Genomic DNA, 6,252 nt, shown 5'->3' with positions numbered 1-6,252 from the left:
TCTAACCCTAACCCTAACCCTAACCTAACCCTAACCCTAACCCTAACCCTAACCTAACCCTAACCCTAACCCTAACCCTAACCCTAACCCTAACCCTAACCCTAACCTAACCCTAACCCTAACCCTAACCCTAACCCTAACCCTAACCCTAACCCTAACCTAACCCTAACCCTAACCCTAACCTAACCCTAACCCTAACCCTAACCCTAACCCTAACCACCCTAACCCTAACCCTAACCCTAACCCTAACCCTAACCCTAACCCTAACCCTAACCCTAACCCTAACCCTAACTAACCCTAACCCTAACCCTAACCCTAACCCTAACCCTAACCCTAACCCTAACCCTAACCCTAACCCTAACCCTAACCCTAACCCTAACCCTAACCCTAACCCTAACCCTAACCTAACCCTAACCCTAACCCTAACCTAACCCTAACCCTAACCCTAACCCTAACCCTAACCCTAACCCTAACCCTAACCCTAACCCTAACCCTAACCCTAACCCTAACCCTAACCCTAACCCTAACCCTAACCCTAACCCTAACCCTAACCCTAACCCTAACCCTAACCCTAACCCTAACCCTAACCCTAACCCTAACCCTAACCCTAACCCTAACCCTAACCCTAACCCTAACCCTAACCCTAACCCTAACCCTAACCCTAACCCTAACCCTAACCCTAACCCTAACCCTAACCCTAACCCTAACCCTAACCCTAACCCTAACCCTAACCCTAACCCTAACCCTAACCCTAACCCTAACCCTAACCCTAACCCTAACCCTAACCCTAACCCTAACCCTAACCCTAACCCTAACCCTAACCCTAACCCTAACCCTAACCCTAACCCTAACCCTAACCCTAACCCTAACCCTAACCCTAACCCTAACCCTAACCCTAACCCTAACCCTAACCCTAACCCTAACCCTAACCCTAACCCTAACCCTAACCCTAACCCTAACCCTAACCCTAACCCTAACCCTAACCCTAACCCTAACCCTAACCCTAACCCTAACCCTAACCCTAACCCTAACCCTAACCCTAACCCTAACCCTAACCCTAACCCTAACCCTAACCCTAACCCTAACCCTAACCCTAACCCTAACCCTAACCCTAACCCTAACCCTAACCCTAACCCTAACCCTAACCCTAACCCTAACCCTAACCCTAACCCTAACCCTAACCCTAACCCTAACCCTAACCCTAACCCTAACCCTAACCCTAACCCTAACCCTAACCCTAACCCTAACCCTAACCCTAACCCTAACCCTAACCCTAACCCTAACCCTAACCCTAACCCTAACCCTAACCCTAACCCTAACCCTAACCCTAACCCTAACCCTAACCCTAACCCTAACCCTAACCCTAACCCTAACCCTAACCCTAACCCTAACCCTAACCCTAACCCTAACCCTAACCCTAACCCTAACCCTAACCCTAACCCTAACCCTAACCCTAACCCTAACCCTAACCCTAACCCTAACCCTAACCCTAACCCTAACCCTAACCCTAACCCTAACCCTAACCCTAACCCTAACCCTAACCCTAACCCTAACCCTAACCCTAACCCTAACCCTAACCCTAACCCTAACCCTAACCCTAACCCTAACCCTAACCCTAACCCTAACCCTAACCCTAACCCTAACCCTAACCCTAACCCTAACCCTAACCCTAACCCTAACCCTAACCCTAACCCTAACCCTAACCCTAACCCTAACCCTAACCCTAACCCTAACCCTAACCCTAACCCTAACCCTAACCCTAACCCTAACCCTAACCCTAACCCTAACCCTAACCCTAACCCTAACCCTAACCCTAACCCTAACCCTAACCCTAACCCTAACCCTAACCCTAACCCTAACCCTAACCCTAACCCTAACCCTAACCCTAACCCTAACCCTAACCCTAACCCTAACCCTAACCCTAACCCTAACCCTAACCCTAACCCTAACCCTAACCCTAACCCTAACCCTAACCCTAACCCTAACCCTAACCCTAACCCTAACCCTAACCCTAACCCTAACCCTAACCCTAACCCTAACCCTAACCCTAACCCTAACCCTAACCCTAACCCTAACCCTAACCCTAACCCTAACCCTAACCCTAACCCTAACCCTAACCCTAACCCTAACCCTAACCCTAACCCTAACCCTAACCCTAACCCTAACCCTAACCCTAACCCTAACCCTAACCCTAACCCTAACCCTAACCCTAACCCTAACCCTAACCCTAACCCTAACCCTAACCCTAACCCTAACCCTAACCCTAACCCTAACCCTAACCCTAACCCTAACCCTAACCCTAACCCTAACCCTAACCCTAACCCTAACCCTAACCCTAACCCTAACCCTAACCCTAACCCTAACCCTAACCCTAACCCTAACCCTAACCCTAACCCTAACCCTAACCCTAACCCTAACCCTAACCCTAACCCTAACCCTAACCCTAACCCTAACCCTAACCCTAACCCTAACCCTAACCCTAACCCTAACCCTAACCCTAACCCTAACCCTAACCCTAACCCTAACCCTAACCCTAACCCTAACCCTAACCCTAACCCTAACCCTAACCCTAACCCTAACCCTAACCCTAACCCTAACCCTAACCCTAACCCTAACCCTAACCCTAACCCTAACCCTAACCCTAACCCTAACCCTAACCCTAACCCTAACCCTAACCCTAACCCTAACCCTAACCCTAACCCTAACCCTAACCCTAACCCTAACCCTAACCCTAACCCTAACCCTAACCCTAACCCTAACCCTAACCCTAACCCTAACCCTAACCCTAACCCTAACCCTAACCCTAACCCTAACCCTAACCCTAACCCTAACCCTAACCCTAACCCTAACCCTAACCCTAACCCTAACCCTAACCCTAACCCTAACCCTAACCCTAACCCTAACCCTAACCCTAACCCTAACCCTAACCCTAACCCTAACCCTAACCCTAACCCTAACCCTAACCCTAACCCTAACCCTAACCCTAACCCTAACCCTAACCCTAACCCTAACCCTAACCCTAACCCTAACCCTAACCCTAACCCTAACCCTAACCCTAACCCTAACCCTAACCCTAACCCTAACCCTAACCCTAACCCTAACCCTAACCCTAACCCTAACCCTAACCCTAACCCTAACCCTAACCCTAACCCTAACCCTAACCCTAACCCTAACCCTAACCCTAACCCTAACCCTAACCCTAACCCTAACCCTAACCCTAACCCTAACCCTAACCCTAACCCTAACCCTAACCCTAACCCTAACCCTAACCCTAACCCTAACCCTAACCCTAACCCTAACCCTAACCCTAACCCTAACCCTAACCCTAACCCTAACCCTAACCCTAACCCTAACCCTAACCCTAACCCTAACCCTAACCCTAACCCTAACCCTAACCCTAACCCTAACCCTAACCCTAACCCTAACCCTAACCCTAACCCTAACCCTAACCCTAACCCTAACCCTAACCCTAACCCTAACCCTAACCCTAACCCTAACCCTAACCCTAACCCTAACCCTAACCCTAACCCTAACCCTAACCCTAACCCTAACCCTAACCCTAACCCTAACCCTAACCCTAACCCTAACCCTAACCCTAACCCTAACCCTAACCCTAACCCTAACCCTAACCCTAACCCTAACCCTAACCCTAACCCTAACCCTAACCCTAACCCTAACCCTAACCCTAACCCTAACCCTAACCCTAACCCTAACCCTAACCCTAACCCTAACCCTAACCCTAACCCTAACCCTAACCCTAACCCTAACCCTAACCCTAACCCTAACCCTAACCCTAACCCTAACCCTAACCCTAACCCTAACCCTAACCCTAACCCTAACCCTAACCCTAACCCTAACCCTAACCCTAACCCTAACCCTAACCCTAACCCTAACCCTAACCCTAACCCTAACCCTAACCCTAACCCTAACCCTAACCCTAACCCTAACCCTAACCCTAACCCTAACCCTAACCCTAACCCTAACCCTAACCCTAACCCTAACCCTAACCCTAACCCTAACCCTAACCCTAACCCTAACCCTAACCCTAACCCTAACCCTAACCCTAACCCTAACCCTAACCCTAACCCTAACCCTAACCCTAACCCTAACCCTAACCCTAACCCTAACCCTAACCCTAACCCTAACCCTAACCCTAACCCTAACCCTAACCCTAACCCTAACCCTAACCCTAACCCTAACCCTAACCCTAACCCTAACCCTAACCCTAACCCTAACCCTAACCCTAACCCTAACCCTAACCCTAACCCTAACCCTAACCCTAACCCTAACCCTAACCCTAACCCTAACCCTAACCCTAACCCTAACCCTAACCCTAACCCTAACCCTAACCCTAACCCTAACCCTAACCCTAACCCTAACCCTAACCCTAACCCTAACCCTAACCCTAACCCTAACCCTAACCCTAACCCTAACCCTAACCCTAACCCTAACCCTAACCCTAACCCTAACCCTAACCCTAACCCTAACCCTAACCCTAACCCTAACCCTAACCCTAACCCTAACCCTAACCCTAACCCTAACCCTAACCCTAACCCTAACCCTAACCCTAACCCTAACCCTAACCCTAACCCTAACCCTAACCCTAACCCTAACCCTAACCCTAACCCTAACCCTAACCCTAACCCTAACCCTAACCCTAACCCTAACCCTAACCCTAACCCTAACCCTAACCCTAACCCTAACCCTAACCCTAACCCTAACCCTAACCCTAACCCTAACCCTAACCCTAACCCTAACCCTAACCCTAACCCTAACCCTAACCCTAACCCTAACCCTAACCCTAACCCTAACCCTAACCCTAACCCTAACCCTAACCCTAACCCTAACCCTAACCCTAACCCTAACCCTAACCCTAACCCTAACCCTAACCCTAACCCTAACCCTAACCCTAACCCTAACCCTAACCCTAACCCTAACCCTAACCCTAACCCTAACCCTAACCCTAACCCTAACCCTAACCCTAACCCTAACCCTAACCCTAACCCTAACCCTAACCCTAACCCTAACCCTAACCCTAACCCTAACCCTAACCCTAACCCTAACCCTAACCCTAACCCTAACCCTAACCCTAACCCTAACCCTAACCCTAACCCTAACCCTAACCCTAACCCTAACCCTAACCCTAACCCTAACCCTAACCCTAACCCTAACCCTAACCCTAACCCTAACCCTAACCCTAACCCTAACCCTAACCCTAACCCTAACCCTAACCCTAACCCTAACCCTAACCCTAACCCTAACCCTAACCCTAACCCTAACCCTAACCCTAACCCTAACCCTAACCCTAACCCTAACCCTAACCCTAACCCTAACCCTAACCCTAACCCTAACCCTAACCCTAACCCTAACCCTAACCCTAACCCTAACCCTAACCCTAACCCTAACCCTAACCCTAACCCTAACCCTAACCCTAACCCTAACCCTAACCCTAACCCTAACCCTAACCCTAACCCTAACCCTAACCCTAACCCTAACCCTAACCCTAACCCTAACCCTAACCCTAACCCTAACCCTAACCCTAACCCTAACCCTAACCCTAACCCTAACCCTAACCCTAACCCTAACCCTAACCCTAACCCTAACCCTAACCCTAACCCTAACCCTAACCCTAACCCTAACCCTAACCCTAACCCTAACCCTAACCCTAACCCTAACCCTAACCCTAACCCTAACCCTAACCCTAACCCTAACCCTAACCCTAACCCTAACCCTAACCCTAACCCTAACCCTAACCCTAACCCTAACCCTAACCCTAACCCTAACCCTAACCCTAACCCTAACCCTAACCCTAACCCTAACCCTAACCCTAACCCTAACCCTAACCCTAACCCTAACCCTAACCCTAACCCTAACCCTAACCCTAACCCTAACCCTAACCCTAACCCTAACCCTAACCCTAACCCTAACCCTAACCCTAACCCTAACCCTAACCCTAACCCTAACCCTAACCCTAACCCTAACCCTAACCCTAACCCTAACCCTAACCCTAACCCTAACCCTAACCCTAACCCTAACCCTAACCCTAACCCTAACCCTAACCCTAACCCTAACCCTAACCCTAACCCTAACCCTAACCCTAACCCTAACCCTAACCCTAACCCTAACCCTAACCCTAACCCTAACCCTAACCCTAACCCTAACCCTAACCCTAACCCTAACCCTAACCCTAACCCTAACCCTAACCCTAACCCTAACCCTAACCCTAACCCTAACCCTAACCCTAACCCTAAC

The sequence above is a fragment of the Salminus brasiliensis genome, unplaced genomic scaffold (genome assembly GCF_030463535.1).
Source record: "Salminus brasiliensis unplaced genomic scaffold, fSalBra1.hap2 scaffold_77, whole genome shotgun sequence".
NCBI classification, from domain to species: Eukaryota; Metazoa; Chordata; class Actinopteri; order Characiformes; family Bryconidae; genus Salminus; species Salminus brasiliensis.
The sequence above is the reverse complement of the archived record's forward strand: the minus strand, read 5'-3'. Positions refer to the sequence as shown.